This window comes from Cyprinus carpio, chromosome A9 (genome assembly GCF_018340385.1).
Source record: "Cyprinus carpio isolate SPL01 chromosome A9, ASM1834038v1, whole genome shotgun sequence".
In the NCBI taxonomy this organism is placed as follows: domain Eukaryota; kingdom Metazoa; phylum Chordata; class Actinopteri; order Cypriniformes; family Cyprinidae; genus Cyprinus; species Cyprinus carpio.
Genome location: NC_056580.1, coordinates 4,142,614 through 4,165,113, shown reverse-complemented (window position 1 = coordinate 4,165,113; position 22,500 = coordinate 4,142,614). Strand labels below are relative to the sequence as shown.

At 47.5% G+C, this 22,500-nt stretch overlaps 29 non-coding genes across 29 annotated transcripts; all 29 read left to right on the top strand.

Moving 5' to 3' along the window:
- The first annotated feature begins 1,058 nt into the window (after positions 1–1,058).
- trnar-ccu lies at positions 1,059–1,131 on the top strand. The gene has a single exon. It is a non-coding gene; the product is annotated as a tRNA-Arg (tRNA).
- A 1,861-nt stretch (positions 1,132–2,992) lies between these two features.
- trnar-ccu lies at positions 2,993–3,065 on the top strand. The gene has a single exon. It is a non-coding gene; the product is annotated as a tRNA-Arg (tRNA).
- A 6-nt stretch (positions 3,066–3,071) lies between these two features.
- On the top strand, positions 3,072–3,143 carry trnam-cau. The gene has a single exon. It is a non-coding gene; the product is annotated as a tRNA-Met (tRNA).
- A 260-nt stretch (positions 3,144–3,403) lies between these two features.
- trnam-cau lies at positions 3,404–3,475 on the top strand. Its single transcript has one exon. It is a non-coding gene; the product is annotated as a tRNA-Met (tRNA).
- An 889-nt stretch (positions 3,476–4,364) lies between these two features.
- Positions 4,365–4,436, top strand: trnam-cau. The gene has a single exon. It is a non-coding gene; the product is annotated as a tRNA-Met (tRNA).
- A 499-nt stretch (positions 4,437–4,935) lies between these two features.
- trnar-ccu lies at positions 4,936–5,008 on the top strand. Its single transcript has one exon. It is a non-coding gene; the product is annotated as a tRNA-Arg (tRNA).
- A 6-nt stretch (positions 5,009–5,014) lies between these two features.
- On the top strand, positions 5,015–5,086 carry trnam-cau. The gene has a single exon. It is a non-coding gene; the product is annotated as a tRNA-Met (tRNA).
- Positions 5,087–6,314: 1,228 nt separating this feature from the next.
- trnam-cau lies at positions 6,315–6,386 on the top strand. The gene has a single exon. It is a non-coding gene; the product is annotated as a tRNA-Met (tRNA).
- A 501-nt stretch (positions 6,387–6,887) lies between these two features.
- Positions 6,888–6,960, top strand: trnar-ccu. Its single transcript has one exon. It is a non-coding gene; the product is annotated as a tRNA-Arg (tRNA).
- A 2,200-nt stretch (positions 6,961–9,160) lies between these two features.
- Positions 9,161–9,234, top strand: trnar-ccu. The gene has a single exon. It is a non-coding gene; the product is annotated as a tRNA-Arg (tRNA).
- A 906-nt stretch (positions 9,235–10,140) lies between these two features.
- On the top strand, positions 10,141–10,213 carry trnar-ccu. The gene has a single exon. It is a non-coding gene; the product is annotated as a tRNA-Arg (tRNA).
- Positions 10,214–10,219: 6 nt separating this feature from the next.
- Positions 10,220–10,291, top strand: trnam-cau. Its single transcript has one exon. It is a non-coding gene; the product is annotated as a tRNA-Met (tRNA).
- Positions 10,292–10,549: 258 nt separating this feature from the next.
- Positions 10,550–10,621, top strand: trnam-cau. Its single transcript has one exon. It is a non-coding gene; the product is annotated as a tRNA-Met (tRNA).
- Positions 10,622–11,510: 889 nt separating this feature from the next.
- Positions 11,511–11,582, top strand: trnam-cau. Its single transcript has one exon. It is a non-coding gene; the product is annotated as a tRNA-Met (tRNA).
- Positions 11,583–12,472: 890 nt separating this feature from the next.
- On the top strand, positions 12,473–12,544 carry trnam-cau. The gene has a single exon. It is a non-coding gene; the product is annotated as a tRNA-Met (tRNA).
- Positions 12,545–13,043: 499 nt separating this feature from the next.
- Positions 13,044–13,116, top strand: trnar-ccu. Its single transcript has one exon. It is a non-coding gene; the product is annotated as a tRNA-Arg (tRNA).
- Positions 13,117–13,453: 337 nt separating this feature from the next.
- On the top strand, positions 13,454–13,525 carry trnam-cau. Its single transcript has one exon. It is a non-coding gene; the product is annotated as a tRNA-Met (tRNA).
- An 810-nt stretch (positions 13,526–14,335) lies between these two features.
- On the top strand, positions 14,336–14,408 carry trnar-ccu. The gene has a single exon. It is a non-coding gene; the product is annotated as a tRNA-Arg (tRNA).
- Positions 14,409–14,416: 8 nt separating this feature from the next.
- On the top strand, positions 14,417–14,488 carry trnam-cau. Its single transcript has one exon. It is a non-coding gene; the product is annotated as a tRNA-Met (tRNA).
- Positions 14,489–15,699: 1,211 nt separating this feature from the next.
- Positions 15,700–15,771, top strand: trnam-cau. Its single transcript has one exon. It is a non-coding gene; the product is annotated as a tRNA-Met (tRNA).
- Positions 15,772–16,654: 883 nt separating this feature from the next.
- Positions 16,655–16,726, top strand: trnam-cau. The gene has a single exon. It is a non-coding gene; the product is annotated as a tRNA-Met (tRNA).
- A 502-nt stretch (positions 16,727–17,228) lies between these two features.
- trnar-ccu lies at positions 17,229–17,301 on the top strand. The gene has a single exon. It is a non-coding gene; the product is annotated as a tRNA-Arg (tRNA).
- Positions 17,302–17,307: 6 nt separating this feature from the next.
- On the top strand, positions 17,308–17,379 carry trnat-cgu. Its single transcript has one exon. It is a non-coding gene; the product is annotated as a tRNA-Thr (tRNA).
- A 258-nt stretch (positions 17,380–17,637) lies between these two features.
- trnam-cau lies at positions 17,638–17,709 on the top strand. Its single transcript has one exon. It is a non-coding gene; the product is annotated as a tRNA-Met (tRNA).
- Positions 17,710–18,519: 810 nt separating this feature from the next.
- On the top strand, positions 18,520–18,592 carry trnar-ccu. Its single transcript has one exon. It is a non-coding gene; the product is annotated as a tRNA-Arg (tRNA).
- Positions 18,593–18,598: 6 nt separating this feature from the next.
- Positions 18,599–18,670, top strand: trnam-cau. The gene has a single exon. It is a non-coding gene; the product is annotated as a tRNA-Met (tRNA).
- Positions 18,671–18,928: 258 nt separating this feature from the next.
- On the top strand, positions 18,929–19,000 carry trnam-cau. The gene has a single exon. It is a non-coding gene; the product is annotated as a tRNA-Met (tRNA).
- Positions 19,001–21,412: 2,412 nt separating this feature from the next.
- On the top strand, positions 21,413–21,485 carry trnar-ccu. Its single transcript has one exon. It is a non-coding gene; the product is annotated as a tRNA-Arg (tRNA).
- Positions 21,486–21,491: 6 nt separating this feature from the next.
- On the top strand, positions 21,492–21,563 carry trnam-cau. Its single transcript has one exon. It is a non-coding gene; the product is annotated as a tRNA-Met (tRNA).
- Positions 21,564–22,500: the final 937 nt, after the last annotated feature.

The window sequence follows — 22,500 nt, the reverse complement described above, 5'->3', positions numbered from 1 at the left end:
AAGAAGGCTGTATGAGGTTGTTTTAAATGTCTCCTGATTAAGATGGAGAATTAAAAGGGCAAGTTAACTACTGCATAGCAGCCCCAGTGGCCTAATGGGTAAATCCCAGGCCTCCTATTCCAGGTGGTGTGGGTTCGTGTCCCACCTGCAGTGGTTTACAGCAGAGTGGCGCAGCGCAAGTGTGCTGGGCCCATAACCCAGAGGTCGATGGATTGAAACCATCCTCTGCTAAGAGTTTTTTAACTTCTAGATGCGCCTGAGTCCCCAAAAAAGGGGCAACATCCACTGTCTGGTCGTGAAAAGCTTGGTCCTCTCATAGTTGTTCATCCAGAAGACTCTGTGTTTGTATTTTAAAGGCCTCCTGAACAAGATGTGGAATTAAAAGGGCAAGTTAGCTGCCACAAAACAGCCCCAGTGGCCTAATGGAAAAGGCACTGGCGTTCTAAGCCACGGATTGTGTGTTAGAGTCCTATCTGGGATCACTTACATCAGAGTGGTGCAGCGGAAGCGTGCTGGTCCCATAACCCAGAGGTCGATGGATCGAAACCATCCTCTGCTAAGACTCTTTAACTTGAAGATGTGCCTAAATGCTTAAAAAAATGTGCAACATGAAAAGCTTGGTCCTCTCATAGTAGTCGTTCATCCAGAAGCCTGTGTGTGTGTATTTTAAAAGCTTCCTGAATAAGATGAAGAATTAAAAGGGCAAGTTAGCTGCTGCACCCCAGCCCCAGTGGCCTTATGGATAAGGCACTGGCCTTCGAAGCCAGGGATTGTGGGTTCAAGTCCCAGCAGGATTGATTTACAGCAGAGTGGCGCAGCGCAGAAGAGTCCTGGGCCCATAACCCAGAGGTTGATGGATGGAAACCTCTCTCTGCTGTTTCTTCTTTAACTTCCAGACATGCCTGAGTCTCCAATAAAGGGGCAGCATCCAAAGCCTGGTCATGAAAATCTTTGTCCTCTCTTTTTTTGTCATTCATCTAGAAGACTTGGTGTGTGTATTTTAAAGGCCTCCTGAATGAGATGCAGAATTAAAAGGGTAAGTTGCCTACTGCCTAACAGCCCCAGTGGCCTAATGGATAAGGCACTGGCCTCCTAAGCCAGGGATTGTGGGTTGGAGTCCCATCTGGGGTGGTTTACAGCAGAGTGGCGCAGCGGAAGCGTGCTGGGCCCATAACCCAGAGGTCGATGGATCGAAACCATCCTCTGCTAAGAGTTTTTAACTTCTAGACGTGCCTGAGTCCCCAAAAAAGGGGCAACTTCCACAGCCTGGTCGTGAAAAGCTTGGTCCTCTCATAGTAGTTGTTCATCCAGAAGAATCTGTGTGTAAGTATTTTAAAGGCCTCTCAAACAAGATGTAGAATTAAAAGGGCAAGTTAGCTGCAACAAAACAGCCCCAGTGGCCTAATGGAAAAGGCACTGGCCTTCGAAGCCAGGGATTGTGTGTTAGAATCCAATCAGGGGTCACTTACAGCAGAGTGGCGCAGCGGAAGAGTGCTGGGCCCATAACCCAGAGGTCGATGGATCGAAACCATCCTCTGCTAAGACTTTTTAACTTTGAGACGTGCCTAAATGCTTAAAAAAAGGGGAAACATCCACAGCTTGGTCCTCTCATAGTAGTCATTCATCCAGAAGACTGTGTGTAAGTATTTTAAAAGCTTCCTGAATAAGATGAAGATTAAAAGGGCAAGTTAGCTGCTGCATAATAGCCCCAGCGGCCTAAAGGAAAATGCACTGGCGTTCCAAGCCTGGGATTGTGTGTTAGAGTCCAATCTGGAATCACTTACAGCAGAGTGGCGCAGCGGACGCGTGCTGGGCCCGTATCTCAGAGCTTGATGGATGGAAACCATCCTCTGCTAAGAGGTTTTAACTTCTAGAAGCGCCTGAGTGCTTAACAAAAGGGGCACAGCTCGGTCCTCTCATAGTAGTCGTTCATCAAGAAGGCTGTATGAGGTTGTTTTAAATGTCTTCTGATTAAGATGGAGAATTAAAAGGGCAAGTTAACTACTGCATAGCAGACCCAGTGGCCTGATGGGTAAATCCCAGGCCTCCTATTCCAGGTGGTGTGGGTTCGTGTCCCATCTGCAGTGGTTTACAGCAGAGTGGCGCAGCGGAAGTGTGCTGGGCCCATAACCCAGAGGTCGATGGATTGAAACCATCCTCTGCTAAGAGTTTTTAACTTCTAGATGCGCCTGAGTCCCCAAAAAAGGGGCAACATCCACTGTCTGGTCGTGAAAAGCTTGGTCCTCTCATAGTTGTTCATCCAGAAGACTCTGTGTTTGTAATTTTAAAGGCATCCTGAACAAGATGTGGAATTAAAAGGGCAAGTTAGCTGCCACAAAACAGCCCCAGTGGCCTAATGGAAAAGGCACTGGCGTTCTAAGCCACGGATTGTGTGTTAGAGTCCTATATGGGATCACTTACAGCAGAGTGGCGCAGCGGAAGCGTGCTGGGCCCATAACCCAGAGGTCGATGGATTGAAACCATCCTCTGCTAAGACTCTTTAACTTCAAGATGTGCCTAAATGGTTAAAAAAAATGTGCAACATGAAAAGCTTGGTCCTCTCATAGTAGTCGTTCATCCAGAAGCCTGTGTGTGTGTATTTTAAAGGCCTCCTGAATAAGATATAGAATTAAAAGGGTAAGTTAGCTGCTGCACCCCAGCCCCAGTGGCCTTATGGATAAGGCACTGGCCTTCGAAGCCAGGGATTGTGGGTTCAAGTCCCAGCAGGATTGATTTACAGCAGAGTGGCGCAGCAGAAGAGTCCTGGGCCCATAACCCAGAGGTTGATGGATGGAAACCTCTCTCTGCTGTTTTTCTTCTTTAACTTCCAGACATGCCTGAGTCTCCAAGAAAGGGGCAGCATCCAAAGCCTGGTCATGAAAATCTTTGTCCTCTCTTTTTTGTCATTCATCTAGAAGACTTGGTGTGTGTATTTTAAAGGCCTCCTGAATGAGATGCAGAATTAAAAGGGTAAGTTGCCTACTGCCTAACAGCCCCAGTGGCCTAATGGATAAGGCACTGGCCTCCTAAGCCAGGGATTGTGGGTTCGAGTCCCATCTGGGGTGGTTTACAGCAGAGTGGCGCAGCGGAAGCGTGCTGGGCCCATAACCCAGAGGTCGATGGATCGAAACCATCCTCTGCTAAGAGTTTTTAACTTCTAGACGTGCCTGAGTCCCCAAAAAAGGGGCAACTTCCACAGCCTGGTCGTGAAAAGCTTGGTCCTCTCATAGTAGTTGTTCATCCAGAAGAATCTGTGTTTTGTATTTTAAAGGCCTCTCAAACAAGATGTAGAATTAAAAGGGCAAGTTAGCTGCCACAAAACAGCCCCCAGTGGCCTAATGGAAAAGGCACTGGCGTTTTAAGCCAGGGATTGTGTGTTAGAATCCAATCAGGGATCACTTACAGCAGAGTGGCGCAGCGGAAGCGTGCTGGGCCCATAACCCAGAGGTCGATGGATCGAAACCATCCTCTGCTAAGACTTTTTAACTTTGAGACGTGCCCTAAAAAAAAAAAAAAAGGGGCAACATCCACAGCTTGGTCTCTCATAGTAGTTAGTAGTCATTGATCCAGAAGACTGTGTGTAAGTATTTTAAAAGCTTCCTGAATAAGATGAAGAATTAAAAGGGCAAGTTAGCTGCTGCATAATAGCCCCAGCGGCCTAAAGGAAAATGCACTGGCGTTCCAAGCCTGGGATTGTGTGTTAGAGTCCAATCTGGAATCAGTTACAGCAGAGTGGCGCAGCGGAAGCGTGCTGGGCCCGTATCTCAGAGCTTGATGGATGGAAACCATCTTCTGCTAAGAGGTTTTAACTTCTAGAAGCGCCTGAGTGCTTAACAAAAGGGGCACAGCTCGGTCCCTCTCATAGTAGTCGTTCATCAAGAAGGCTGTATGAGGTTGTTTTAAATGTCTCCTGATTAAGATGGAGAATTAAAAGGGCAAGTTAACTACTGCATTGCAGCCCCAGTGGCCTAATGGGTAAATCCCAGGCCTCCTATTCCAGGTGGTGTGGGTTCGTGTCCCACCTGCAGTGGTTTACAGCAGAGTGGCGCAGCGCAAGGTGTGCTGGGCCCATAACCCAGAGGTCGATGGATTGAAACCATCCTCTGCTAAGAGTTTTTAACTTCTAGATGCGCCTGAGTCCCCAAAAAAGGGGCAACATCCACTGTCTGGTCGTAAAAAGCTTGGTCCTCTCATAGTTGTTCATCCAGGAGACTCTGTGTTTGTATTTTAAAGGCCTCCTGAACAAGATGTGGAATTAAAAGGGCAAGTTAGCTGCCACAAAACAGCCCCAGCGGCCTAAAGGAAAATGCACTGGCGTTCTAAGCCACGGATTGTGTGTTAGAGTCCTATTTGGGATCACTTACAGCAGAGTGGCGCAGCGGAAGCGTGCTGGGCCCATAACCCAGAGGTCGATGGATCGAAACCATCCTCTGCTAAGACTCTTTAACTTCAAGATGTGCCTAAATGCTTAAAAAAAGTGTGCAACATGAAAAGCTTGGTCCTCTCATAGTAGTCGTTCATCCAGAAGTCTGTGTGTGTGTATTTTAAAGGCCTCCTGAATAAGATATAGAATTAAAAGGGCAAGTTAGCTGCTGCACCCCAGCCCCAGTGGCCTTATGGATAAGGCACTGGCCTTCGAAGCCAGGGATTGTGGGTTCAAGTCCCAGAAGGATTGATTTACAGCAGAGTGGCGCAGCAGAAGAGTCCTGGGCCCATAACCCAGAGGTTGATGGATGGAAACCTCTCTCTGCTGTTTTTCTTCTTTAACTTCCAGACATGCCTGAGTCTCCAATAAAGGGGCAGCATCCAAAGCCTGGTCATGAAAATCTTTGTCCTCTCTTTTTTGTCATTCATCTAGAAGACTTGGTGTGTGTATTTTAAAGGCCTCCTGAATGAGATGCAGAATTAAAAGGGTAAGTTGCCTACTGCCTAACAGCCCCAGTGGCCTAATGGATAAGGCACTGGCCTCCTAAGCCAGGGATTGTGGGTTTGAGTCCCATCTGGGGTGGTTTACAGCAGAGTGGCGCAGCGGAAGCGTGCTGGGCCCATAACCCAGAGGTCGATGGATCGAAACCATCCTCTGCTAAGAGTTTTTAACTTCTAGACGTGCCTGAGTCCCAAAAAAAGGGGCAACTTCCACAGCCTGGTCGTGAAAAGCTTGGTCCTCTCATAGTAGTTGTTCATCCAGAAGAATCTGTGTTTGTATTTTAAAGGCCTCTCAAACAAGATGTAGAATTAAAAGGGCAAGTTAGCTGCCACAAAACAGCCCCAGTGGCCTAATGGAAAAGGCACTGGCGTTTTAAGCCAGGGATTGTGTGTTAGAATCCAATCAGGGATCACTTACAGCAGAGTGGTGCAGCGGAAGCGTGCTGGGCCCATAACCCAGAGGTCGATGGATCGAAACCATCCTCTGCTAAGACTTTTTAACTTTGAGACGTGCCTAAATGCTTAAAAAAAGGGGCAACATCCACAGCTTGGTCCTCTCATAGTAGTCATTCATTCATCCAGAAGACTGTTTTTAAGTATTTTAAAAGCTTCCTGAATAAGATGAAGAATTTAAAAGGGCAAGTTAGCTGCTGCATAATAGCCCCAGCGGCCTAAAGGAAAATGCACTGGCGTTCCAAGCCTGGGATTGTGTGTTAGAGTCCAATCTGGAATCACTTACAGCAGAGTGGCGCAGCGGACGCGTGCTGGGCCCGTATCTCAGAGCTTGATGGATGGAAACCATCCTCTGCTAAGAGGTTTTAACTTCTAGAAGCGCCTGAGTGCTTAACAAAAGGGGGCACAGCTCGGTCCTCTCATAGTAGTCGTTCATCAAAGAAGGCTGTGCTGTATGCGGTTGTTTTAAAATGTCTTCTGATTAAGATGGAGAATTAAAAGGGCAAGTTAACTACTGCATAGCAGCCCCAGTGGCCTAATGGGTAAATCCCAGGCCTCCTATTCCAGGTGGTGTGGGTTCGTGTCCCACCTGCAGTGGTTTACAGCAGAGTGGCGCAGCAGCGCAAGTGTGCTGGGCCCATAACCCAGAGGTCGATGGATTGAAACCATCCTCTGCTAAGAGTTTTTAACTTCTAGATGCGCCTGAGTCCAAAAAAAAAGGGGCAACATCCACTGTCTGGTCGTGAAAAGCTTGGTCCTCTCATAGTTGTTCATCCAGAAGACTCTGTGTTTGTATTTTAAAGGCCTCTCGAACAAGATGTGGAATTAAAAGGTCAAGTTAGCTGCCACAAAACAGCCCCAGTGGCCTAATGGAAAAGGCACTGGCGTTCTAAGCCACGGATTGTGTGTTAGAGTCCTATCTTGGGATCACTTACAGCAGAGTGGCGCAGCGGAAGCGTGCTGGGCCCATAACCCAGAGGTCGATGGATCGAAACCATCCTCTGCTAAGACTCTTTAACTTCAAGATGTGCCTAAATGCTTAAAAAAATGTGCAACATGAAAAGCTTGGTCCTCTCATAGTAGTCGTTCATCCAGAAGCCTGTGTGTGTGTGTATTTTAAAGGCCTCCTGAATAAGATATAGAATTAAAAGGGCAAGTTAGCTGCTGCACCCCAGCCCCAGTGGCCTTATGGATAAGGCACTGGCCTTCGAAGCCAGGGATTGTGGGTTCAAGTCCCAGCAGGATTGATTTTACAGCAGAGTGGCGCAGCAGAAGAGTCCTGGGCCCATAACCCAGAGGTTGATGGATGGAAACCCTCTCTCTGCTGTTTCTTCTTTAACTTCCAGACATGCCTGAGTCTCCAATAAAAGGGGCAGCATCCAAAGCCTGGTCATGAAATTCTTTGTCCTCTCTTTTTTGTCATTCATCTAGAAGACTTGGTGTGTGTATTTTAAAGGCCTCCTGAATGAGATGCAGAATTAAAAGGGTAAGTTGCCTACTGCCTAACAGCCCCAGTGGCCTAATGGATAAGGCACTGGCCTCCTAAGCCAGGGATTGTGGGTTCGAGTCCCATCTGGGGTGGTTTACAGCAGAGTGGCGCAGCGGAAGCGTGCTGGGCCCATAACCCAGAGATCGATGGATCGAAAAACCATCCTCTGCTAAGAGTTTTTAACTTCTAGACGTGCCTGAGTCCCCAAAAAAGGGGCAACTTCCACAGCCTGGTCGTGAAAAGCTTGGTCCCTCTCATAGTAGTTGTTCATCCAGAAGAATCTGTGTTTGTATTTTAAAGGCCTCTCAAACAAGATGTAGAATTAAAAGGGCAAGTTAGCTGCCACAAAACAGCCCCAGTGGCCTAATGGAAAAGGCACTGGCCTTCGAAGCCAGGGATTGTGTGTTAGAATCCAATCAGGGATCACTTACAGCAGAGTGGCGCAGCGGAAGCGTGTGCTGGGCCCATAACCCAGAGGTCGATGGATCGAAACCATCCTCTGCTAAGACTTTTTTAACTTTGAGACGTGCCTAAATGATTAAAAAAAGGGGCAACATCCACAGCTTGGTCCTCTCATAGTAGTCATTCATCCAGAAGACTGTGTGTAAGTATTTTAAAAGCTTCCTGAATAAGATGAAGAATTAAAAGGGCAAGTTAGCTGCTGCATAATAGCCCCAGCGGCCTAAAGGAAAATGCACTGGCGTTCCAAGCCTGGGATTGTGTGTTAGAGTCCAATCTGGAATCACTTACAGCAGAGTGGCGCAGCGGAAGCGTGCTGGGCCCGTATCTCAGAGCTTGATGGATGGAAACCATCCTCTGCTAAGAGGTTTTAACTTCTAGAAGTGCCTGAGTGCTTAACAAAAGGGGCAACATGAAAAGCTTGGTCCTCTCATAGTAGTCGTTCATCAAGAAGGCTGTATGAGTGTTATTTTAAAGGTCAGCTTCCTGAATAAGATGAAGAAGTAAAAGGGTTAGTTAATTAATGGATGGCAGGGTGGCCTAATGGGTAAAGGCACTGGCCTCCTAAGCCAGGGATTGTGGGTTCGTGTCCCATCTGCAGTGGTTTACAGCAGAGTGGCGCAGCTCAAGTGTGTTGGGCCCATAACTCAGAGGTCGATGGATTGAAACCATCCTCTGCTAAGACTTTTTAACTTCTAGATGTGCCTGAGTCCCCAAAAAAGGGGCAACATCCACTGTCTGGTCGTGAAAAGCTTGGTCCTCTCTTTTTTGTCATTCATCTAGAAGACTTGGTGTGTGTATTTTAAAGGCCTCCTGAACAAGATGTGGAATTAAAAGGGCAAGTTAGCTGCCACAAAACAGCCCCAGTGGCCTAATGGAAAAGGCACTGGCGTTCCTAAGCCAGGGATTGTGTGTTAGAGTCCCCTCTGGCATCACTTACAGCAGAGTGGCGCAGCGCACGCGTGCTGGGCCCATAACCCAGAGGTCGATGGATCGAAACCATCCTCTGCTAAGACTTTTTAACTTAGAGACGTGCCTAAATGCTAAAAAAAAAAATGTGCAACATGAAAAGCTTGGTCCTCTCATAGTAGTTGTTCATCCAGAAGCCTGTGTGTGTGTATTTTAAAGGCCTCCTGAATAAGATATAGAATTAAAAGGGCAAGTTAGCTGCTGAAAACAGCCCCAGTGGCCTATGGATAAGGCACTGGCCTTCGAAGCCAGGGATTGTGGGTTCAAGTCCCAGCAGGGTTGACTTTTACAGCAGAGTGGCGCAGCGGAAGCGTGCTGGGCCCATAACCCCCAGAGGTCGATGGATGGAAACCATCCTCTGCTAAGTTTCTTTTTTAACTTCCAGACGTGCCTGAGTCCCCAAAAAAGGGGCAGCATCCAAAGCCTGGTCATGAAAATCTTTGTCCTCTCTTTTTTGTCATTCATCTAGAAGACTTGGTGTGTGTATTTTAAAGGCCTCCTGAATGAGATGCAGAATTAAAAGGGCAAGTTAGCTGCTGCATAATAGCCCCAGCGGCCTAAAGGAAAATGCACTGGCGTTCCAAGCCTGGGATTGTGTGTTAGAGTCCAATCTGGGGTCACTTACAGCAGAGTGGCGCAGCCGAAGCGTGCTGGGCCCGTATCCCAGAGCTTGATGGATGGAAACCATCTTCTGCTAAGAGGTTTTAACTTCTAGAAGCGCCCCAAAAAAGTGCTTAACACAAAAGGGGCACAGCTCGGTCCTCTCATAGTAGTCGTTCATCAAGAAGGCTGTATGAGGTATTTTAAATGTCTCCTGATTAAGATGGAGAATTAAAAGGGCAAGTTAGCTGCTACTGCATAGCAGCCCCAGTGGCCTAATGGGTAAGGCCCTGGCCTCCTAAGCCAGGGGTGTGTGGGTTCGAGTCCCATCTGGGGTGGTTTACAGCAGAGTGGCGCAGCGCAAGCGTGCTGGGCCCATAACCCAGAGGTCGATGGATCGAAACCATCCTCTGCTAAGACTTTTTTAACTTCTAGATGTGCCTGAGTCCTTAAAAAAAGGGGCAACATCCACTGTCTGGTCGTGAAAAGCTTGGTCCTCTCATAGTTGTTCATCCAGAAGACTGTGTGTAAGTATTTTAAAAGCTTCCTGAATAAGATGAAGAAGTAAAAGGGCAAGTTAGCTGCCACAAAACAGCCCCAGTGGCCTAATGGAAAAGGCACTGGCGTTCTAAGCCAGGGATTGTGTGTTAGAGTCCAATCTGGGATAACTTACAGCAGAGTGGCGCAGCGGAAGCGTGCTGGGCCCATAACCCAGAGGTCGATGGATCGAAACCATACTCTGCTAAGACTCTTTAACTTCAAGATGTGCCTAAATGCTTAAAAAAAAATGTGCAACATGAAAAGCTTGGTCCTCTCATAGTAGTGGTTCATCCAGAAGCCTGTGTGTGTGTATTTTAAAGGCCTCCTGTATAAGATATAGAATTAAAAGGGCAAGTTAGCTGCTGCACCCTAGCCCCAGTGGCCTTATGGATAAGGCACTGGCCTTCGAAGCCAGGGATTGTGGGTTCAAGTCCCAGCAGGATTGATTTACAGCAGAGTGGCGCAGCAGAAGAGTCCTGGGCCCATAACCCAGAGGTTGATGGATGGAAACCTCTCTCTGCTGTTTCTTCTTTAACTTCCAGACATGCCTGAGTCTCCAATAAAGGGGTCAGCATCCAAAGCCTGGTCATGAAAATCTTTGTCCTCTCTTTTTTGTCATTCATCTAGAAGACTTGGTGTGTGTATTTTAAAGGCCTCCTGAATGAGATGCAGAATTAAAAGGGTAAGTTGCCTACTGCCTAACAGCCCCAGTGGCCTAATGGATAAGGCACTGGCCTCCTAAGCCAGGGATTGTGGGTTCGAGTCCCATCTGGGGTGGTTTACAGCAGAGTGGCGCAGCGGAAGCGTGCTGGGCCCATAACCCAGAGGTCGATGGATCGAAACCATCCTCTGCTAAGAGTTTTTAACTTCTAGACGTGCCTGAGTCCCCAAAAAAGGGGCAACTTCCACAGCCTGGTCGTGAAAAGCTTGGTCCTCTCATAGTAGTTGTTCATCCAGAAGAATCTGTGTTTGTATTTTAAAGGCCTCTCAAACAAGATGTAGAATTAAAAGGGCAAGTTAGCTGCCACAAAACAGCCCCAGTGGCCTAATGGAAAAGGCACTGGCGTTTTAAGCCAGGGATTGTGTGTTAGAATCCAATCCGGGATCACTTACAGCAGAGTGGCGCAGCGGAAGCGTGCTGGGCCCATAACCCAGAGGTCGATGGATCGAAACCATCCTCTGCTAAGACTTTTTAACTTTGAGACGTGCCTAAATGCTTAAAAAAAAGGGGCAACATCCACAGCTTGGTCCTCTCATAGTAGTCATTCATCCAGAAGACTGTGTGTAAGTATTTTAAAAGCTTCCTGAATAAGATGAAGAATTAAAAGGGCAAGTTAGCTGCTGCATAATAGCCCCAGCGGCCTAAAGGAAAATGCACTGGCGTTCCAAGCCTGGGATTGTGTGTTAGAGTCCAATCTGGAATCACTTACAGCAGAGTGGCGCAGCGGACGCGTGCTGGGCCCGTATCTCAGAGCTTGATGGATGGAAACCATCCTCTGCTAAGAGGTTTTAACTTCTAGAAGCGCCTGAGTGCTTAAAAAAAGGGGCACAGCTCGGTCCTCTCATAGTAGTCGTTCATCAAGAAGGCTGTATCTAGAAGACTTGGTGTGTGATTTTAAAGGTCTCCTGATTAAGATGGAGAATTAAAAGGGCAAGTTAAGTACTGCATAGCAGCCCCAGTGGCCTAATGGGTAAATTCTAGGTGGTGTGGGTTCGTGTCCCATCTGCAGTGGTTTACAGCAGAGTGGCGCAGCACAAGTGTGTTGGGCCCATAACCCAGAGGTCGATGGATTGAAACCATCCTCTGCTAAGGTTCTTTTTTTAACTTCTAGATGTGCCTGAGTCCCCAAAAAAGGGGCAAAATCCACTGTCTGGTCGTGAAAAGCTTGGTCCTCTCTATAGTTGTTCATTCATCCAGAAGACTGTGTTTGTATTTTAAAGGCCTCCTGAACAAGATGTGTAGAATTAAAAGGGCAAGTTAGCTGCCACAAAACAGCCCCAGTGGCCTAATGGAAAAGGCACTGGCGTTCTAAGCCACGGATTGTGTGTTAGAGTCCTATCTGGGATCACTTACAGCAGAGTGGCGCAGCGGAAGCGTGCTGGGCCCATAACCCAGAGGTCGATGGATCGAAACCATCCTCTGCTAAGACTTTTTAACTTTGAGACGTGCCTAAATGCTTAAAAAAAGGGGCAACATCCACAGCTTGGTCCTCTCATAGTAGTCATTCATCCAGAAGAATGACTGTGTGTAAGTATTTTAAAAGCTTCCTGAATAAGATGAAGAATTAAAAGGGCAAGTTAGCTGCTGCATAATAGCCCCAGCGGCCTAAAGGAAAATGCACTGGCGTTCCAAGCCTGGGATTGTGTGTTAGAGTCCAATCTGGAATCACTTACAGCAGAGTGGCGCAGCGGACGCGTGCTGGGCCCGTATCTCAGAGCTTGATGGATGGAAACCATCCTCTGCTAAGAGGTTTTAACTTCTAGAAGTGCCTGAGTGCTTAAAAACAAGGGGCACAGCTCGGTCCTCTCATAGTAGTCGTTCATCAAGAAGGCTGTATGAGGTTGTTTTAAATGTCTCCTGATTAAGATGGAGAATTAAAAGGGCAAGTTAACTACTGCATAGCAGCCCCAGTGGCCTAATGGAAAAATCCCAGGCCTCCTATTCCAGGTGGTGTGGGTTCGTGTCCCACCTGCAGTGGTTTACAGCAGAGTGGCGCAGCGCAAGTGTGCTGGGCCCATAACCCAGAGGTCGATGGATTGAAACCATCCTCTGCTAAGAGTTTTTAACTTCTAGATGCGCCTGAGTCCCCAAAAAAGGGGCAACATCCACTGTCTGGTCGTGAAAAGCTTGGTCCTCTCATAGTAGTTGTTCATCCAGAAGACTCTGTGTTTGTATTTTAAAGGCCTCCTGAACAAGATGTGGAATTAAAAGGGCAAGTTAGCTGCCACAAAACAGCCCCAGTGGCCTAATGGAAAAGGCACTGGCGTTCTAAGCCACGGATTGTGTGTGTTAGAGTCCTATCTGGGATCACTTACAGCAGAGTGGCGCAGCGGAAGCGTGCTGGGCCCATAACCCAGAGGTCGATGGATCGAAACCATCCTCTGCTAAGACTCTTTAACTTCAAGATGTGCCTAAATGCTTAAAAAAATGTGCAACATGAAAAGCTTGGTCCTCTCATAGTAGTCGTTCATCCAGAAGACTGTGTGTGTGTATTTTAAAGGCCTCCTGTATAAGATATAGAATTAAAAGGGCAAGTTAGCTGCTGCACCCCAGCCCCAGTGGCCTTATGGATAAGGCACTGGCCTTCGAAGCCAGGGATTGTGGGTTCAAGTCCCAGCAGGATTGATTTACAGCAGAGTGGCGCAGCAGAAGAGTCCTCCTGGGCCCATAACCCAGAGGTTGATGGATGGAAACCTCTCTCTGCTGTTTCTTCTTTAACTTCCAGACATGCCTGAGTCTCCAATAAAGGGGCAGCATCCAAAGCCTGGTCATGAAAATCTTTGTCCTCTCTTTTTTGTCATTCATCTAGAAGACTTGGTGTGTGTATTTTAAAGGCCTCCTGAATGAGATGCAGAATTAAAAGGGTAAGTTGCCTACTGCCTAACAGCCCCAGTGGCCTAATGGATAAGGCACTGGCCTCCTAAGCCAGGGATTGTGGGTTCGAGTCCCATCTGGGGTGGTTTACAGCAGAGTGGCGCAGCAGAAGCGTGCCTGGCCCATAACCCAGAGGTCGATGGATCGAAACCATCCTCTGCTAAGAGTTTTTAACTTCTAGACGTGCCTGAGTCCCCAAAAAAGGGGCAACTTCCACAGCCTGGCTCGTGAAAAGCTTGGTCCTCTCATAGTAGTTGTTCATCCAGAAGAATCTGTGTTGTGTATTTTAAAGGCCTCTCAAACAAGATGTAGAATTAAAAGGGCAAGTTAGCTGCCACAAAACAGCCCCAGTGGCCTAATGGAAAGGCACTGGCGTTTTAAGCCAGGGATTGTGTGTTAGAATCCAGTCAGGGATCACTTACAGCAGAGTGGCGCAGCGGAAGCGTGCTGGGCCCATAACCCAGAGGTCGATGGATCGAAACCATCCTCTGCTAAGACTTTTTAACTTTGAGACATGCCTAAATGCTTAAAAAAAGGGGCAACATCCACAGCTTGGTCCTCTCATAGTAGTCATTCATCCAGAAGACTGTGTGTAAGTATTTTAAAAGCTTCCTGAATAAGATGAAGAATTAAAAGGGCAAGTTAGCTGCTGCATAATAGCCCCAGCGGCCTAAAGGAAAATGCACTGGCGTTCCAAGCCTGGGATTGTGTGTTATAGTCCAATCTGGAATCACTTACAGCAGAGTGGCGCAGCGGAAGCGTGCTGGGCCCGTATTTCAGAGCTTGATGGATGGAAACCATCCTCTGCTAAGACTCTTTAACTTCAAGATGTGCCTAAATGCTTAAAAAAAATGTGCAACATGAAAAGCTTGGTCCTCTCATAGTTGTTCATCCAGAAGCCTGTGTGTGTGTATTTTAAAGGCCTCCTGAATAAGATATAGAATTAAAAGGGCAAGTTAGCTGCTGCACCCTAGCCCCAGTGGCCTTATGGATAAGGCACTGGCCTTCGAAGCCAGGGATTGTGGGTTCAAGTCCCAGCAGGATTGATTTACAGCAGAGTGGCGCAGCAGAAGAGTCCTGGGCCCATAACCCAGAGGTTGATGGATGGAAACCTCTCTCTGCTGTTTCTTCTTTAACTTCCAGACATGCCTGAGTCTCCAATAAAGGGGCAGCATCCAAAGCCTGGTCATGAAAATCTTTGTCCTCTCTTTTTTGTCATTCATCTAGAAGACTTGGTGTGTGTATTTTAAAGGCCTCCTGAATGAGATGCAGAATTAAAAGGGTAAGTTGCCTACTGCCTAACAGCCCCAGTGGCCTAATGGATAAGGCACTGGCCTCCTAAGCCAGGGATTGTGGGTTCGAGTCCCATCTGGGGTGGTTTTTACAGCAGAGTGGCGCAGCGGAAGCGTGCTGGGCCCATAACCCAGAGGTCGATGGATCGAAACCATCCTCTGCTAAGAGTTTTTAACTTCTAGACGTGCCTGAGTCCCAAAAAAGGGGCAACTTCCACATCCTGGTCGTGAAAAGCTTGGTCCTCTCATAGTAGTTGTTCATCCAGATAACTCTGTGTGTAAGTATTTTAAAGGCCTCTCAAACAAGATGTAGAATTAAAAGGGCAAGTTAGCTGCCACAAAACAGCCCCAGTGGCCTAATGGAAAAGGCACTGGCGTTTTAAGCCAGGGATTGTGTGTTAGAATCCAATCAGGGATCACTTACAGCAGAGTGGCGCAGCGGAAGCGTGCTGGGCCCATAACCCAGAGGTCGATGGATCGAAACCATCTCTGCTAAGACTTTTTAACTTAGAGACGTGCCTAAATGCTTAAAAAAAGGGGCAACATCCACAGCTTGGTCCTCTCATAGTAGTCATTCATCCAGAAGACTGTGTGTAAGTATTTTAAAAGCTTCCTGAATAAGATGAAGAATTAAAAGGGCAAGTTAGCTGCTGCATAATAGCCCCAGCGGCCTAAAGGAAAATGCACTGGCGTTCCAAGCCTGGGATTGTGTGTTAGAGTCCAATCTGGAATCACTTACAGCAGAGTGGCGCAGCGGGCGCGTGCTGGGCCCGTATCTCAGAGCTTGATGGATGGAAACCATCCTCTGCTAAGAGGTTTTAACTTCTAGAAGTGCCTGAGTGCTTAACAAAAGGGGCACAGCTCGGTCCTCTCATAGTAGTCGTTCATCAAGAAGGCTGTATGAGGTTGTTTTAAATGTCTTCTGATTAAGATGGAGAATTAAAAGGGCAAGTTAACTACTGCATAGCAGCCCCAGTGGCCTAATGGGTAAATCCCAGGCCTCCTATTCCAGGTGGTGTGAGTTCGTGTCCCACCTGCAGTGGTTTACAGCAGAGTGGCGCAGCGCAAGTGTGCTGGGCCCATAACCCAGAGGTCGATGGATTGAAACCATCCTCTGCTAAGAGGTTTTTAACTTCTAGATGTGCCTGAGTCCCCAAAAAAGGGGCAACATCCACTGTCTGGTCGTGAAAAGCTTGGTCCTCTCATAGTTGTTCATCCAGAAGACTCTGTGTTTGTATTTTAAAGGCCTCCTGAACAAGATGTGGAATTAAAAGGGCAAGTTAGCTGCCACAAAACAGCCCCAGTGGCCTAATGGACAAGGCACTGGCGTTCCAAGCCTGGGATTGTGTGTTAGAGTCCTATCTGGGATCACTTACAGCAGAGTGGCGCAGCGGAAGCGTGCTGGGCCCATAACCCAGAGGTCGATGGATCGAAACCATCCTCTGCTAAGACTTTTTAACTTTGAGACGTGCCTAAATGCTTAAAAAAAGGGGGGGCAACATCCACAGCTTGGTCCTCTCATAGTAGTCATTCATCCAGAAGACTGTGTGTAAGTATTTTAAAAGCTTCCTGAATAAGATGAAGAAGTAAAAGGGCAAGTTAGCTGCTGCATAATAGCCCCAGCGGCCTAAAGGAAAATGCACTGGCGTTCTAAGCCACGGATTGTGTGTTAGAGTCCTATCTGGGATCACTTACAGCAGAGTGGCGCTGCGGACGCGTGCTGGGCCCGTATCTCAGAGCTTGATGGATGGAAACCATCCTCTGCTAAGAGGTTTTAACTTCTAGAAGTGCCTGAGTGCTTAACAAAAGGGGCACAGCTCGGTCCTCTCATAGTAGTCGTTCTTCAAGAAGGCTGTATGAGGTTGTTTTAAATGTCTTCTGATTAAGATGGAGAATTAAAAGGGCAAGTTAACTACTGCATAGCAGCCCCAGTGGCCTAATGGGTAAATCCCAGGCCTCCTATTCCAGGTGGTGTGGGTTCGTGTCCCACCTGCAGTGGTTTACAGCAGAGTGGCGCAGCGCAAGTGTGCTGGGCCCATAACCCAGAGGTCGATGGATTGAAACCATCCTCTGCTAAGAGTTTTTAACTTCTAGATGCGCCTGAGTCCCCAAAAAAGGGGCAACATCCACTGTCTGGTCGTGAAAAGCTTGGTCCTCTCATAGTTGTTCATCCAGAAGACTCTGTGTTTGTATTTTAAAGGCCTCCTGAACAAGATGTGGAATTAAAAGGGCGAGTTAGCTGCCACAAAACAGCCCCAGTGGCCTAATGGAAAAGGCACTGGCGTTCTAAGCCACGAATTGTGTGTTAGAGTCCTATCTGGGATCACTTACAGCAGAGTGGCGCAGCGGAAGCGTGCTGGGCCCATAACCCAGAGGTCGATGGATCGAAACCATCCTCTGCTAAAACTCTTTAACTTCAAGATGTGCCTAAATGCTTAAAAAAATGTGCAACATGAAAAGCTTGGTCCTCTCATAGTAGTTGTTCATCCAGAAGAATGCTTTGTGTGTGTATTTTAAAGGCCTCCTGAATAAGATATAGAATTAAAAGGGCAAAGTTAGCTGCTGCACCCCAGCACCAGTGGCCTTATGGATAAGGCACTGGCCTTCGAAGCCAGGGATTGTGGGTTCAAGTCCCAGAAGGATTGATTTACAGCAGAGTGGCGCAGCAGAAGAGTCCTGGGCCCATAACCCAGAGGTTGATGGATGGAAACCTCTCTCTCTGCTGTTTCTTCTTTAACTTCCAGACATGCCTGAGTTTCCAATAAAGGGGCAGCATCCAAAGCCTGGTCATGAAAATCTTTGTCCTCTCTTTTTTGTCATTCATCTAGAAGACTTGGTGTGTGTATTTTAAAGGCCTCCTGAATGAGATGCAGAATTAAAAGGGTAAGTTGCCTACTGCCTAACAGCCCCAGTGGCCTAATGGATAAGGCACTGGCCTCCTAAGCCAGGAATTGTGGGTTAGAGTCCCATCTGGGGTGGTTTACAGCAGAGTGGCGCAGCGGAAGCGTGCTGGGCCCGTAACCCAGAGGTCGATGGATCGAAACCATCCTCTGCTAAGAGTTTTTAACTTCTAGACGTGCCTGAGTCCCCAAAAAAGGGGCAACTTCCACAGCCTGGTCGTGAAAAGCTTGGTCCTCTCATAGTAGTTGTTCATCCAGAAGAATCTGTGTTTGTATTTTAAAGGCCTCTCAAACAAGATGTAGAATTAAAAGGGCAAGTTAGCTGCCACAAAACAGCCCCAGTGGCCTAATGGAAAAGGCACTGGCGTTTTAAGCCAGGGATTGTGTGTTAGAATCCAATCAGGGATCACTTACAGCAGAGTGGCGCAGCGGAAGCGTGCTGGGCCCATAACCCAGAGGTCGATGGATCGAAACCATCCTCTGCTAAGACTTTTTAACTTTGAGACGTGCCTAAATGTTTAAAAAAAGGGGCAACATCCACAGCTTGGTCCTCTCATAGTAGTCATTCATCCAGAAGACTGTGTGTAAGTATTTTAAAAGCTTCCTGAATAAGATGAAGAATTAAAAGGGCAAGTTAGCTGCTGCATAATAGCCCCAGCGGCCTAAAGGTAAATGCACTGGCGTTCCAAGCCTGGGATTGTGTGTTAGAGTCCAATCTGGAATCACTTACAGCAGAGTGGCGCAGCGGACGCGTGCTGGGCCCGTATCTTAGAGCTTGATGGATGGAAACCATCCTCTGCTAAGACTCTTTAACTTCAAGATGTGCCTAAATGCTTAAAAAAATGTGCAACATGAAAAGCTTGGTCCTCTCATAGTAGTCGTTCATCCAGAAGCCTGTGTGTGTGTATTTTAAAGGCCTCCTGAATAAGATATAGAATTAAAAGGGTAAGTTAGCTGCTGCACCCTAGCCCCAGTGGCCTTATGGATAAGGCACTGGCCTTCGAAGCCAGGGATTGTGGGTTCAAGTCCCAGCAGGATTGATTTACAGCAGAGTGGCGCAGCAGAAGAGTCCTGGGCCCATAACCCAGAGGTTGATGGATGGAAACCTCTCTCTGCTGTTTCTTCTTTAACTTCCAGACATGCCTGAGTCTCCAATAAAGGGGCAGCATCCAAAGCCTGGTCATGAAAATCTTTGTCCTCTCTTTTTTGTCATTCATCTAGAAGACTTGGTGTGTGTATTTTAAAGGCCTCCTGAATGAGATGAAGAATTAAAAGGGTAAGTTGTACTGCCTAACAGCCCCAGTGGCCTAATGGATAAGGCACTGGCCTCCTAAGCCAGGGATTGTGGGTTCGAGTCCCATCTGGGGTGGTTTACAGCAGAGTGGCGCAGCGGAAGCGTGCTGGGCCCATAACCCAGAGGTCGATGGATCGAAACCATCCTCTGCTAAGAGTTTTTAACTTCTAGACGTGCCTGAGTCCCCAAAAAAAGGGGCAACTTCCACAGCCTGGTCGTGAAAATCTTGGTCCTCTCATAGTAGTTGTTCATCCAGAAGAATCTGTGTTTGTATTTTAAAGGCCTCTCAACAAGATGTAGAATTAAAAGGGCAAGTTAGCTGCCACAAAACAGCCCCAGTGGCCTAATGGAAAAGGCACTGGCGTTTTAAGACAGGGATTGTGTGTTAGAATCCAATCAGGGATCACTTACAGCAGAGTGGCGCAGCGGAAGCGTGCTGGGCCCATAACCCAGAGGTCGATGGATCGAAACCATCCTCTGCTAAGACTTTTTAACTTTGTTGTGTGTTTGAATGCTATAAAAAAAGGGGCAACATCCACAGCTTGGTCCTCTCATAGTAGTCATTCATCCAGAAGACTGTGTGTAAGTATTTTAAAAGCTTCCTGAATAAGATGAAGAATTAAAAGGGCAAGTTAGCTGCTGCATAATAGCCCCAGCGGCCTAAAGGAAAATGCACTGGCGTTCCAAGCCTGGGATTGTGTGTTAGAGTCCAATCTGGAATCACTTACAGCAGAGTGGCGCAGCGGACGCGTGCTGGGCCCGTATCTCAGAGCTTGATGGATGGAAACCATCCTCTGCTAAGAGGTTTTAACTTCTAGAAGTGCCTGAGTGCTTAAAAAAAGGGGCACAGCTCGGTCCTCTCTATAGTAGTCGTTCATCAAGAAGGCTGTATGAGGTTGTTTTAAATGTCTCCTGATTAAGATGGAGAATTAAAAGGGCAAGTTAATTACTGCATAGCAGCCCCAGTGGCCTAATGGATAAGGCACTGGCCTCCTAAGCCAGGGATTGTGGGTTCGTGTCCCACCTGCAGTGGTTTACAGCAGAGTGGCGCAGCGCAAGTGTGCTGGGCCCATAACCCAGAGGTCGATGGATTGAAACCATCCTCTGCTAAGAGTTTTTAACTTCTAGATGTGCCTGAGTCCCCAAAAAAGGGGCAACATCCACTGTCTGGTTGTGAAAAGCTTGGTCCTCTCATAGTTGTTCATCCAGAAGACTCTGTGTGTGTATTTTAAAGGCCTCCTGAATGAGATGCAGAATTAAAAGGGCAAGTTAGCTGCCACAAAACAGCCCCAGTGGCCTAATGGAAAAGGCACTGGCCTTCTAAGCCAGGGATTGTGGGTTCGAGTCCTATCTGGGATCACTTACAGCAGAGTGGCGCAGCGGAAGCGTGCTGGGCCCATAACCCCAGAGGTCGATGGATCGAAACCATCCTCTGCTAAGACTTTTTTAACTTTGAGACGTGCCTAAATGCTAAAAAAAAAAGGGGCAACATCCACAGCTTGGTCCTCTCATAGTAGTCATTCATCCAGAAGACTGTGTGTAAGTATTTTAAAAGCTTCCTGAATAAGATGAAGAATTAAAAGGGCAAGTTAGCTGCTGCATAATAGCCCCAGCGGCCTAAAGGAAAATGCACTGGCGTTCCAAGCCTGGGATTGTGTGTTAGAGTCCAATCTGGAATCACTTACAGCAGAGTGGCGCAGCGGACGCGTGCTGGGCCCGTATCTCAGAGCTTGATGGATGGAAACCATCCTCTGCTAAGAGGTTTTAACTTCTAGAAGTGCCTGAGTGCTTAACAAAAGGGGCACAGCTCGGTCCTCTCATAGTAGTCGTTCTTCAAGAAGGCTGTATGAGGTTGTTTTAAATGTCTTCTGATTAAGATGGAGAATTAAAAGGGCAAGTTAACTACTGCATAGCAGCCCCAGTGGCCTAATGGGTAAATCCCAGGCCTCCTATTCCAGGTGGTGTGGGTTCGTGTCCCACCTGCAGTGGTTTACAGCAGAGTGGCGCAGTGCAAGTGTGTTGGGCCCATAACCCAGAGGTCGATGGATTGAAACCATCCTCTGCTAAGAGTTTTTAACTTCTAGATGCGCCTGAGTCCCCAAAAAAGGGGCAACATCCACTGTCTGGTCGTGAAAAGCTTGGTCCTCTCATAGTTGTTCATCCAGGAGACTCTGTGTTTGTATTTTAAAGGCCTCCTGAACAAGATGTGGAATTAAAAGGGCAAGTTAGCTGCCACAAAACAGCCCCAGTGGCCTAATGGAAAAGGCACTGGCGTTCTAAGCCACGGATTGTGTGTTAGAGTCCTATCTTGGGATCACTTACAGCAGAGTGGCGCAGCGGAAGTGTGCTGGGCCCATAACCCAGAGGTCGATGGATCGAAACCATCCTCTGCTAAGACTCTTTAACTTCAAGATGTGCCTAAATGCTTAAAAAAATGTGCAACATGAAAAGCTTGGTCCTCTCATAGTAGTCGTTCATCCAGAAGCCTGTGTGTGTGTATTTTAAAGGCCTCCTGAATAAGATATAGAATTAAAAGGGCAAGTTAGCTGCTGCACCCCACCCCAGCCCCAGTGGCCTTATGGATAAGGCACTGGCCTTCGAAGCCAGGGATTGTGGGTTCAAGTCCCAGCAGGATTGATTTACAGCAGAGTGGCGCAGCAGAAGAGTCCTGGGCCCATAACCCAGAGGTTGATGGATGGAAACCTCTCTCTGCTGTTTCTTCTTTAACTTCCAGACATGCCTGAGTCTCCAATAAAGGGGCAGCATCCAAAGCCTGGTCGTGAAAATCTTTGTCCTCTCTTTTTTGTCATTCATCTAGAAGACTTGGTGTGTGTATTTTAAAGGCCTCCTGAATGAGATGCAGAATTAAAAGGGTAAGTTGCATACTGCCTAACAGCCCCAGTGGCCTAATGGATAAGGCACTGGCCTCCTAAGCCAGGGATTGTGGGTTCGAGTCCCATCTGGGGTGGTTTACAGCAGAGTGGCGCAGCGGAAGCGTGCTGGGCCCATAACCCAGAGGTCGATGGATCGAAACCATCCTCTGCTAAGAGTCTTTAACTTCTAGACGTGCCTGAGTCCCCAAAAAAGGGGCAACTTCCACAGCTTGGTCCTCTCATAGTAGTTGTTCATCCAGAAGAATCTGTGTTTGTATTTTAAAGGCCTCTCAAACAAGATGTAGAATTAAAAGGGCAAGTTAGCTGCCACAAAACAGCCCCAGTGGCCTAATGGAAAAGGCACTGGCGTTTTAAGCCAGGGATTGTGTGTTAGAATCCAATCAGGGATCACTTACAGCAGAGTGGCGCAGCGGAAGCGTGCTGGGCCCATAACCCAGAGGTCGATGGATCGAAAGCAATTCTCTGCTAAGACTTTTTAACTTTGAGACGTGCCTAAATGCTTAAAAAAAGGGGCAACATCCACAGCTTGGTCCTCTCATAGTAGTCATTCATCCAGAAGACTGTGTGTAAGTATTTTAAAAGCTTCCTGAATAAGATGAAGAATTAAAAGGGCAAGTTAGCTGCTGCATAATAGCCCCAGTGGCCTAAAGGAAAATGCACTGGCGTTCCAAGCCTGGGATTGTGTGTTAGAGTCCAATCTGGAATCACTTACAGCAGAGTGGCGCAGCGGACGCGTGCTGGGCCCGTATCTCAGAGCTTGATGGATGGAAACCATCCTCTGCTAAGACTCTTTAACTTCAAGATGTGCCTAAATGCTTAAAAAAATGTGCAACATGAAAAGCTTGGTCCTCTCATAGTTGTTCATCCAGAAGCCTGTGTGTGTGTGTATTTTAAAGGCCTCCTGAATAAGATATAGAATTAAAAGGGCAAGTTAGCTGCTGCACCCTAGCCCCAGTGGCCTTATGGATAAGGCACTGGCCTTCGAAGCCAGGGATTGTGGGTTCAAGTCCCAGCAGGATTGATTTACAGCAGAGTGGCGGAGCAGAAGAGTCCTGGGCCCATAACCCAGAGGTTGATGGATGGAAACCT